This window comes from Amblyomma mixtum, chromosome 2 (genome assembly GCF_055824585.1).
Source record: "Amblyomma mixtum isolate Tamu chromosome 2, ASM5582458v1, whole genome shotgun sequence".
NCBI classification, from domain to species: domain Eukaryota; kingdom Metazoa; phylum Arthropoda; class Arachnida; order Ixodida; family Ixodidae; genus Amblyomma; species Amblyomma mixtum.
Window position 1 is genome coordinate 168,573,091 of NC_143013.1, and position 11,325 is coordinate 168,584,415.

The following is an 11,325-nucleotide window of genomic DNA, read 5'->3' on the forward strand; positions in this document are numbered from 1 at the left end:
GACGAGAAACGAATTTGAAAATCCCGCGCTCTATGACGTACTCCTCCGCTAAACAATCGCATACTTCCCTGGCCTAAAATTTCCCGCGCTCACTCACTCGGTCCTTTCAGGTGTGCCCATCGGCAGACAAAGCAGAATTTGTGCACACATCGTATTCCTGCAAACTATAGCACTTTTCCGTGTTTCTCGCTTGTGCTCCTCTTTCCTCCGCGCGCTGTGCACCTTTTGTGAGACACAGTAAAGCAGCAGTGACGCATCGGCGCTAAAGCGGCTGTGGTGGGCACGCTATTCGAAATAATAGCATTCGCTCTCCACGCAAACGCAGGATTGCTCTTGATTCTTTGCAAGTGCATTGGGACGCTCAAAACTAGCAGGGGAGACCGCTAGTCTTGAGATCTGTAGTGGCAACTAAAGCTATCCGTCTACTCAAGATTTTCTAAGGTCCCCCGGCGATTTATCTTCACTGCCCGTTTCAATAGCAGTACAAGCCCGCAACGATACTCCCAAAAGACGACAATAAGCCTATCGTTCATGCCGGTAAAAATGTGCACCACTCAGCTTGGGTGCGAACGGTCTGATCGGTGAAAATCACGGACACAGCACGCCGGTATTACCCTAGCTAAGCGCGCATCACGTCCATGCCGTCAATTCAAGAATGCAGGACCGCAGCAAATAGGACTGCTTCTCATTCTGCGCGCTAATAATGCGCGTAGAAACTTTTTGACCCTTAAAATATGTAACGTGATTGATGAAACGCGGCAAAGGTTTTTCGGATCACTTTTTTTGGGGGGCCGCCGCGGTGGCTCAGTGGTTATGGTGCTCGGCTGCTTACCCGAAAGACGCGGGTTCGATCCCGGCCGCGGCGGTTGAATTTCTTTGGAGGAGAAATTCTAGAGGCCCGTGTACTGTGCGATGTGAGTGCAGGTTAAAGAACCCCAGGTGGTCGAAATTTCCGGAGCCCTCCACTACGGCGTCTCTCATAGCCTTAGTCGCTTTGGGACGTTAAACCCCATAAACCAAACCAAACTTCTTTTTGTGCTACGGCGGTGCTCACGTCACCAACGTTTGGTGAAATGGGGGTGTTGCGGCTCCAAAAACAGAAAATTATTTTTTTTTCCGTGAACGTGTTTTTGTTAAGGGCGCAAAAGAGATATTCTCTGTATAACAACAGAAAATTTACGTTAAAATGCTTGTCCTTTCACACACATTTCTTACAGTGTAGAGTGAATCAACTGGCGCCCGTCTGGTCCTATCACAGTGGGTTTTCGTCTGCTTTGAGAGGTTTGCAGGTTTAGAACTGGTCTGACCGATGGCCCGTTACTTATGGTATAGCAATGGACAATTTTCGAAAATTAAACATTGGTTAGAAGGAAAGGAAATAGCGCAGTAACTGTCTCACGTACCTCGGTGGACACCCAAGCCGCGCCGTAAGGGATCGGGCAAAGGAGGAAGTGAAAGAAGAAAGGAAAAGAGGGTTACGTCTTCGAGGGCTCCGGATTAATTTGACCCCTTGGAGATCATTAATGGACAATTTTTCTTTTGTACACTTTTTGCTTGATTCGAAAACATATAATTCCAGATTTATTTTCAATTCGTAAGCGTCTTACTGAGGTTGCAAAGAGCCCACCGTGTCTCAAATAACCACGGGACCATACGCGCCCTTCGTTTCCAACGTATTGATTTAATTTTTTCTCAGCTGCCTCAACGATGATTTACAACCCCAGTGTCTCTCGCTCCCTTCGTCGCGGGAGGCTGACAGCGTGAGTTCGGGGTTCGTACCGCAACACTTCGTACTCCCCTTCCCACACAGTCGACGGCTGGCGGCAGCGGCGTGGACTGTCGCGAGACATACGGGGCCTCCACCTCACTTCCCTGCGACCGCGCCATGCTGGGTGTGCCGGCCGATGCGAACAATGCGGCCGGAAGAGACACGGCGGCTGCTTAGGGAGGGTAAGGTGTGCGCGATGCCACCGAAAGCAGCTACCGGGGAGGATAGGAAAGGAAAGCAGCGGCCGGAGAGGCAGGAAGGGACTGTGAGGACTAAATGCGGAACTAAATTTACGTGGGAGATAGATAGAGAATAAACTTTTATCTCCAACGGATAAGCTGATCTACCCAACACCCGACACGCAAGTCAGGGGGCGGGTGCTGTCGCCTTAGATGCAGGCTGGAGGGTCTTGGTTCCCAGCAGCCTCTTCAGCCAGTTGGTCAAGCCGGAGTAGAAGCTCAGGGTCCCAGCGGCGCAGCAGGGTCTCCCAGGTGTCTCTACTGTCTATATTGTTTGTACCCCTGGGAGAGTACGCGCATTACCGGATTATGATGTGGAGGGTCCCTCTCGGGCCACAAAGATTACATTTATCACTGCTGGCCTCAGGGAACATGTGGTTCACCATAACCGGTTTCTGATACGTATAAGTTTGCAGTCGCCTCCACGTGGCTGCTTGTCTGTTGTCTAATACCGGGTCTGGTGGCGGTACCAGTCTACGCTCCAATCTATAATGGTGCATGATCTCCCCATATTTTACCATGCGCTCCCTGCTCCGTCGGTCATCGATGGGCCCTGTAGCGGCTCGGCGGTAGAGATCTCAGGCCTGCTCGTGGGCGGAGTCCAAATTATTTAAATTTTCCTATCCAACTTTCTCTGGCCTAGGATTCTGGGCACTAAAGGTGAGATCCTTCCCTTGCTAAAATTTTGTATAGCAGATTTGCTGTCACTGCTGACAAACATCGCTTCCATGCCAACGCAAGCTAACGCGATAGCACTTTCCTCGGCAACTTCAATGCTTCACTTCACTTTATTACCTTAAAGACCCCCAGGATTGGGGGTATTACATAAGGGGTGGGTTACAGCCTGCGTAGCAAGAAGGGCAGCTACCAGGACAAGACTCGGCTCCTGATGGCTGCTGACGACGCTGCGGGGATGCTACTGGGAAGGCAGCCGCCGGGCACCGTCCACGTGCTGCCTCCTGGCAGCCTGGTCATGACAAACTCGCACTGAAGACAAAGGCCCGGAGCCATCCTGGGCGACTTCTGAGAACTTTTCCGGGGCCGGGTAGTTTAGGAGTGGGAAAACGGAGCCACTATTAAACATACTTCTGGGAACGTTGGTCTACACTCTTCGCTATTGTTTCTTTTTTCCTCGAAAGAGTGCCATTCCCACGCGGCAGGCGTCTTGGGAACAGCATCCTTGAAGGAAATGACGTTTGACCACTCTACGGGGTTGACGTAGAAGGAAGTAGGGTTTCAATAAGTACATCCCACCGCTTGCTTTACCGGAACCTGTATTCATGCGTATGTATTCGTGAGTGTGTGGGCTGTATTCTCTAGCAATGCCTGAGGAGCTAAAGACAAAGTCAAGATGTTACCGGCTAGCTGCGGAGATGACTACCATGCGTCTTCCTAAAAACAATAATTGTTTAGGTCTGTATTCTTCCGAACTAAAACCGTCAAGTTGAAATTTCGCTCACGTGGTCACAGGTTTCACTGTCTATAGCCCTCACAGCTACCTTTTCCTCTGCAGCAGATTGTTAAACAATAAAGATGGTCAATAGGTTTAGAGGTAAAGTCAAAAGAAAAGAAATTAAAAGAATGACGCCCGGGCCAGTAATATTCTTCCCACTACATTGAAGACTTCCGTAATCACGCGTCCACCATAGCCGTGTGTGTGAGATCAAGGGCCGTCTTGCAGTCGCACTTGCTTCAACGTGAAACACACAACGACGGCATTTGTCCAGGATATAGTACGAAAAGCAATAATTGTAGGAAATTCGAAAAAAATATACATATATGAAAGGTAGCATGCGGAAAAGTAAAATGGAAAAGTAAAATGACTCCTAAAAGCAAACGAAGAACCTGAAAATGAAAGGCCGCTTTTTTGGCACAGAAATGAGGAAAGCACTGGGGCTCCGTTTGAAGCATAACGGGTGGTGATGTTTTTTTAGGTTTTACATAAGTAAATGCGGTAACCAGACGGTTATCGTGTCTCTGACTCGTTTGCGGGGGGTAACCTGTAGTCCCGACGGTTTTGTGCATACGTTACAAAATATCAATGCATACTCCTCATTTCTGCACATAGCACACCGAAAATAGCAAGGTCCAATGACTCAGCAAGCAAGTGCCACAAAGTACGCGCATTGCCCGCCGTCCATTGTTGTCAGTGCAATTATTTCGCCGTCTTTTTTGGTTGAGGTCTTTTTTTACCACGGCTGCACGTGTTTCTGCTTCAGAACTAGATGACGTGCTTTTTAGCTTCCTTTCTACAGGTCCCGGTCTGAGATCGACGTGCGTTGCCGACGACCTTCAGCGCTCAGTCAGAGTCAAACCTTCGTGTATAAGTTTTTATAACCGATGGATGGTCAATGGTCAATCATATAAACAGGTCAGCGGTCAAGAGCCAAGGTCATCTCAAAGTCAAGTAAAGGTTAGGCCGGAGACGTGAAGTTCACGTCAAGGTCAACCAAAATTTCGTCACGTGATCGGCTTTTGTCTCGCCAAAGAGCCTAATCGCGGCGTTTACGTGACAGTGAGTGGCGTCACGCCATCTTTAACCGAGTACATGACGGGAGCAGCGCCATTGCACCTAGGAGTAAGTCGGCAAGCGGTGGTCACGTGCTAGGCCGTGTCGACAGGGTCTACAGCAGTGGTGGTGGTAGAAAACATTTATGTATAGATTAAGAAGCTTATGCATGAGCTGACCCAAAGGGGCCAGCGCTTACGAGTACTAAGTGGAGGTTCCTAGTTCGGGACCACAGTGCCGTCGGCCGCCGCCCGGTCTCGCCTGACCAAGGCCCGTTGGGCCTGCAGGTCAGAGCAGCCGAGCAGGGTCGCCTGCCAGTTCTCCCGGGTTGTATTGAGGTGACGGGGGATAGCACGGTTAGAGGGGCAGTCCCACACCATGTGGTAGATGTCCGAAGAATTCCCGCGCAGTGCGAACAGCTGCCCGAAAGAGAAGGGTCGAAGTGTTTGAGAGCTGCTGGGCACAGCAAAGTATTAGTATACAGGCGTAGCAGAAGCCGCTCCTCCACCTTTGAGAGACCTTTACATGGGCGGGGACAAAGACAGTGGCGAGATCTATATAATAAAATCATGTCTTTGAAGGAGTAAGCTAGAGTGAAGTTGAGTTCATGATCGTCGGGGTCGGAGGGAAATGTCCAGCCAGAGAGCGCGCGGCAGGCGGAGTCAGCTGCGTAATTTTCCTCAAGGCCCATGCGAGCAGTAGCCCAAACGATACGCCGGTTAGCGGGGTACCCCGGTGTAGACGCTGTTTTGAAGAAGGCGGTAGGCTAGGTATGGTACCCAGCCCTGCTCGACGTTCCGACAGGCCCGTCGCGATTCGGAATAATTGTTTTTGAACTGAGATCAGACGCAGCCAATGCCCTGGCGACCTCATCCGCGTAGGTTATGTCACGTGCTCGGAAAGTAAGGCCAGTCACTGTTTTGATTGGTGGACGACTGTGGCCGTGTACCATTCCCCATGGTGGGGACGTGTGGCTCCCACGTAGAATACGCCTGGTTTCGAGCCATAGTGGCGGGCCAGGGCATCCACCCGCGCCTGGCGCGAGCCATTCCGGTCCTCACGGTTCATGTTCGTGGGAAGAGAGTGCATATAGAGGGCGCATCTCTACTGGGATGGAACGTGTACGCGCTCTTCCATGAGAGCGGTGTGCTGGATGTGTAGTCGGCCAAGGAGGCGGCGACCCGACAATGTTTTCGAAAAATGTGTGTATCGGTTGGTCACGCGGCTACCGGAGCTTCGGAAATGTGTTCACCATGTTCAGCCCCAGGAAGCGCTTGTTGGAGGTGTTCGCGGTGAGGTCCAGAGCCTGCTTCATAATTTTGCGCAGGATGGCTTCTAGCGCATCCTCGTCTTGCTTCCGCAGGTTGGAGTTACGGAGTCGATTCTATAATTCGACTGGTTACAAATGAATGTGCCAGCCGCAAGCTGGCCTTACATCGTAACCCCAGCGATTGTTAGAAACACGGCGTACCAAGCGGCCCACCTATTCCCCCACCTGACGGAGTTTGGCCAATGTCGTTCCTGAGCTTTTGTCTTGATGTATAAAGATACCCAGTACCCGGACTTCGATATTTTCCGGGGCAGGACCTGTCTCAAGAGAAAATGAAATTCTGGCTGTGCATCTTGGTGAAGGGCGTGTGTCCACACATTCAGACTTCTGGGTGGCGCATTGGAGGCCGCAGAAGCGAGCATCACGGTACTATGTTTGCCGGCTCCTGCACGTTGGCCCCAACGTCTCGGAGGGAACCCTGTTTGGCCGACACGGTGATGTCATCGGCGTACGCGCATGCTGCACACGGGCGGCAGCGCCCAGCTGGGTCGGTAGGTGCATCATAGCCAGATTGAATAAAAGGGGAGAGCACCGCGCCCTGTGGTGTACCCCTGGCTCCTGAATGAGAAGGGACATGTTCCTTATCCTGGAGTCGACTCTAAGGTTGTCGATCGGTAGCAGCGCCGCGCCTTCGCGCGTACACTGTAAGAAAAAATCCCGCAAAAGTACGTAACATGTGGGCGCTAACCTTGTTGCCGCAACATGCGCTGTACCACTCCGTTGTGCACGTGCCCCATGGTGAAGTAGTGCGGTGCATTGAGCGGCAACAAGGTTAACGCACACATGTTATGTACTCTGTTATGACGTCAAATCTTCTGTATACCACGGTGTATGTGCTGTTTTTATGCTGACGTTACATCGACCGTCATAATAATGTACAGCATATGCGTTGCAACTTAATTAACATGACATGATCTGTTTATACGTATACACCCCATGTTCTGTTCTTATGTTGCACTGTACATTACACAGCAAAGTTGCTACCATATGCATGTCCCGTAGCATTTATCAGGAATCCATGGCCAGTTTTGAAAGTTGACTGAACACATGCTGTTCAATGCTTTACGGCACATAATACTCAATGTTACACTCCCGTATTTTTCGATCGGGGCCAGGCCCACGTTCAGGTCAGAGGTATGCTACGCATGGTAAATATGTCATGTCTGTAGCCTGACGCTGGTAGTCGATGCAATAACACATCTGTGTGTACCAAGCTAGAAAAGCCACAAAATTTGTACATATACATGTGTCTATATGCAGTACTTTTTTGCATCTGCTTCAAATATTTTCAGGTAGAGACGCAATCTAGGAATAAACATCGCAAAGAAATGGAATAGTTTAAGAAAGTTTTAATTAAGAACATATAGGTACAAAAAATAGCAAAAGCAAGCTTTACAGAGAATCTACATTGAATGATATAAATAAAAGAGTTATTTGCAACAGCTACTAAATCCAATATCTAATCTGATATCAGAGTTCATCAACACACTAAATTTGCGCTACACAATAATCCAATATCTAAGCTCTGATAGCAGAGTAAATAAGCACACTAAATCTCAGCCATGCAATCTTGCCACTTTTTCTGAACTTTTCAAGCTGCTGAAGGGCACTGTGCACTTTTGGATGGACTGAGGTTATCCTCCGGGACAACTGCCGGCTCCTTTCCTCTGGGTTCATCCCCACCAATTGCCTGAAAAGAAAAAGACACATTTAGAAGCTAGATCATCCTGCTTAGACCTGCAGAATTTTAGGGCTAGTCTAAATGCATAGCTGCCTCTGTTAGTACCGCCGTTAGATCGAGTTTGATTCCCAACTGTCCTATGCTCTCTTAGCGCCACTTCTGTGGAAATAACGCTACATATTAACATCATTTACATGGTTATACTAGCTTTTCAAGCAAAACAAAGCAACACAAAGCAATAAAAGCACACAGAGTAAGGCATTCTGCGATGCCAGGAGAGTAAATGACTCCGTACAAAGCAGGCAACAGTAACTTGTTCCAGAGACTGCAGTTACACAGCGCATTCTGATTTGAAATTCTTTATACAACCAATTTCTGTCCCGAGAGATATGCCTTGTGCATAAGCCACACCGCAGTTACTGCCATATGCCTCAGCTTCTAATTTTGGCAAAAAATTTTGAGTTCTGTGACTTGCAAATGAAGAATCGCAATATTCTGGAGGAAGGCTCCCACACATTCACGTACACAGCCTCACACACAGCAATGGCTCACATGCCATCGCTTCCTGTCTTAATGCTTCGTGGCCCGTACAGCACAGTTCTGTGCTTATTCAGCATTTTTTCGCTTTCCTACTACTCAAGGCTCTTTCAGTCCCTTCTCTTCTTTCTAAGTAGTCTGCACGGTTTTCTTTCCGCGTTTCTGGTCATCAAAAGTTTGCTTTCCCTCACAGCTCATGAGCCTGGCGTGTGAGCTCGCTGTGGGTGTATCAAAGTGAGAAAAAAAAATGCGCTCTATTCATACCTTGGCTCCAATATAGCGCGAGATGCTTTCTGAAGCATACGATTTTGAAAAAAAAACTCGTTCTAGATTCATGCATATATGGTAGCGCTGCTTTTGGCAGGTGCCCGTACTGTAAATTTCTCATACAAATATGTGAGAGTGTTGCTGCCAGAGCCGCAGCACTTGTGCTGGCTTGCATGAGCAGAAGAGTAGCAAACATATCAAGGCATCAGCAGAACTTTGTTCATTACCAGGTTGTACCCTTCCTAAAAATTCACATGAAAAACAATCACATTCCTATCGTTCTGTCATTGTACTGGTTTCTACAGACACATTATCGTCCAAAAAACGATAATGTGGCTGCTAGCACACCACTGCACAAAAATGCTGAAATCATAGGTTTTTGTGAACTAGGGATCTTATACATGACTAGACAATGCAGTCAAGCTCTGATTTTATTACTCAGCGAAATGATTGAAAGAGCTGAAGAAAATTATTAACCGAGCCATACTCACATAAAAGCTAGCCTTGAAGACTTCTATAAAGCCATGAAGAACAGCCCAAAAGAACAATACACAGTAAGCAGACAGGCTGAGCGCACGTGTGTGCATGTCGTTCTTTAGCACAACTCTTCGTGGTTTTGGAGAATAGAAAGAGACTAGCATCTTTCACGGGGCTTACTTTGCAACTACAGCACATTAAATTGCAGCTCATCTCTGGAGGAGGGCTCAAGAATGTTTAGCATATGAAAATAAATATTCTTTACTAGCTGCCTTGTTAGAATGGAAGCTTAATTAAATCTTGCCTACTATTTTCCTGGCCTTCCCGGAAACAGCAGGTTTCACCAAGGATTTCTTGCATTTCATGAGTTCATATTTCTTATTTCTTTGATACAACAGCAGTTGCCACCCGAGAATGGCATAAAAAAACTAACAAAAGAATGAAAGCCATGGTTGCATGCACTGGAAAGCCCAGCGGACTCCCGATTTCTGACACAAGCCATCCAACTCCTAGCAGCTTCACACATGCTTGGGCCACATAGTTGAGATAAGTAGTTGCTTTCTTTGTCCATGTGCCACAGCGCTGTTTCACCGTAATGTTCGACCTACTCGCCCATCAGTTCGTATTATTAAGGTTGTCAAACCACGCACAAAATGCACATGCACATTTAATCGCAACAATGTCAGATGTTGTGGGAAAGATTCCAGGCTTATGGAGTTTGCATGCAGCTTTTTCTCACGTCTCACTGAGTATAAGGCTACTGCAACAGTCAGAGAGATAGACATGGTAAAAACTTGCCGATACACAAGAGAAAAATTTATATGCTTACCTCTGAATGAATTCCAATGTGGCTTGCACTTCTTGACTGTATTTGATATTGAGGCAAAAGTATGCAGCAAAAAGGATCTCCATGGCAGCCAGAAAGCTCAGGCCTTCCAAGCACCTCGCTCCATCGAGCGTCACAATTCATGTAAAATCAGATGCTTGTGCCTGAAAAGAAATCTCCTTTAGTGACAAAAACGGAGTTCAGATTAGGGGTTAACAATTGTGGAGCAATTTTTTTTTAAATGCTACAGCTCAGAAGAATAATTTTTAGCATTATAATATGAACATATACAATTTTTTTGCACATAGCTAGTCATGTCGGCACAGCTCACAAAAAACATTGTCAGTACCTCTATATGTAGCATGCTAATGGTAGATGCTCAAGCTATTTATAAAGCAATGGACAAGAGCAGATGAATGAATGGCAATGCATGCGATATTTTCTAATATAACTCTGAAGTTAATTTTATAGCCCACAAACCACAATTTACATCTGCACTAGCAGGGTTCAAGCAGCGGATTATGCTGCCAGCTACCATATCTAAGAGAAGACTGCGGCATGTGCATGGTAAATTCAGCTTGCCGGGCATGCCTCATCGAGCTGCATTGAGTCTGACTTAGAGGGCAGTTCAAGCCCCCTTCTCCTGTTGTTATTCTAGTTCATTGTTATTGATGAGGTTTCATATTTTATAAATATGCTTTTTATAAAGTTATACTACTGCTCAAAGCATCCAGAAAATCATAAAAATCTTACCAAGTACAACCATCGTTGGGGTGGGGGGCAGATTGCTATTAAGTTCAGCAACACAGGCTGATGTCTGTGGATGTAAGAAGCCGTTATCATAAGCAGATGTATAAGGGCACACAGGTAACAAGTGTGCCGAAGAATCGCAGGAATAATGAGCATCTACCGAACTGCAGCAGCAGTACTACAAAAATGAAAGTTCACAGCCTTCTCCATTTCAGTACACCTTGAGGTAGTGCCCAGGAAATTTTATTGAAACACTTACGGATGTTAATTGTAGATTAATTCACTTTTTCTTTGCCACTGGCTGCAGTCTCTGTGAGAAACTGCCCTGGAGTGTGCAAGTTTCATCTACGGTCATAAAGCAGAAGTTTTCGCAGTGCTGGGAGGCTACTAACTGAGTATCCATTTCCGCAATAATCTTACCTCAAAAACACGAAATAGGAGCTCTGTCTTTTCCTTGAAGAAAATGCACAGCAATGGGAATACCCCACTGAGGAGTGCTTTCGGGCGGCCAATGTCCTGTGCTGCCTTGTCTGTCATAAGGAGCCATTTAAGTGCGTCTCCCATCAGGCTGTGCCGCAGGAATGCGTACAAGACGTCCAGGTCTGCAATTTCTTGATTTACAAGACTGATGCACAAGACTTTTAACCTTTTCAGAATAACGATCCAGTGCTAACCAATTCATCAACACCTAGAGAGTATGCCCTCTATACTGTGCATCATACATTACCACGAAACTTCACTTTTTGCTCTGGCGTCTTAATGCGAAATTGATGGTCAAATACAATGTGTTTCAGGGAAGTCTGCCACTAATTTTGAAACATGAGCTTTCTGGGTTATGAAGGCTGGTTCTGCAGCAGAATAATACCAGTGTATGCAGACAACGCAAACAGGTTAAACAAAGTCGGCTCAAAAGCCGGTTAAATAATTTCTCATAATTAACT

At 47.1% G+C, this 11,325-nt stretch overlaps 1 pseudogene; it reads right to left on the minus strand.

Moving 5' to 3' along the window:
- Window positions 1–7,395: 7,395 nt before the first annotated feature.
- On the minus strand, window positions 7,396–10,921 carry LOC149361515 (uncharacterized; annotated as a pseudogene).
- Window positions 10,922–11,325: the final 404 nt, after the last annotated feature.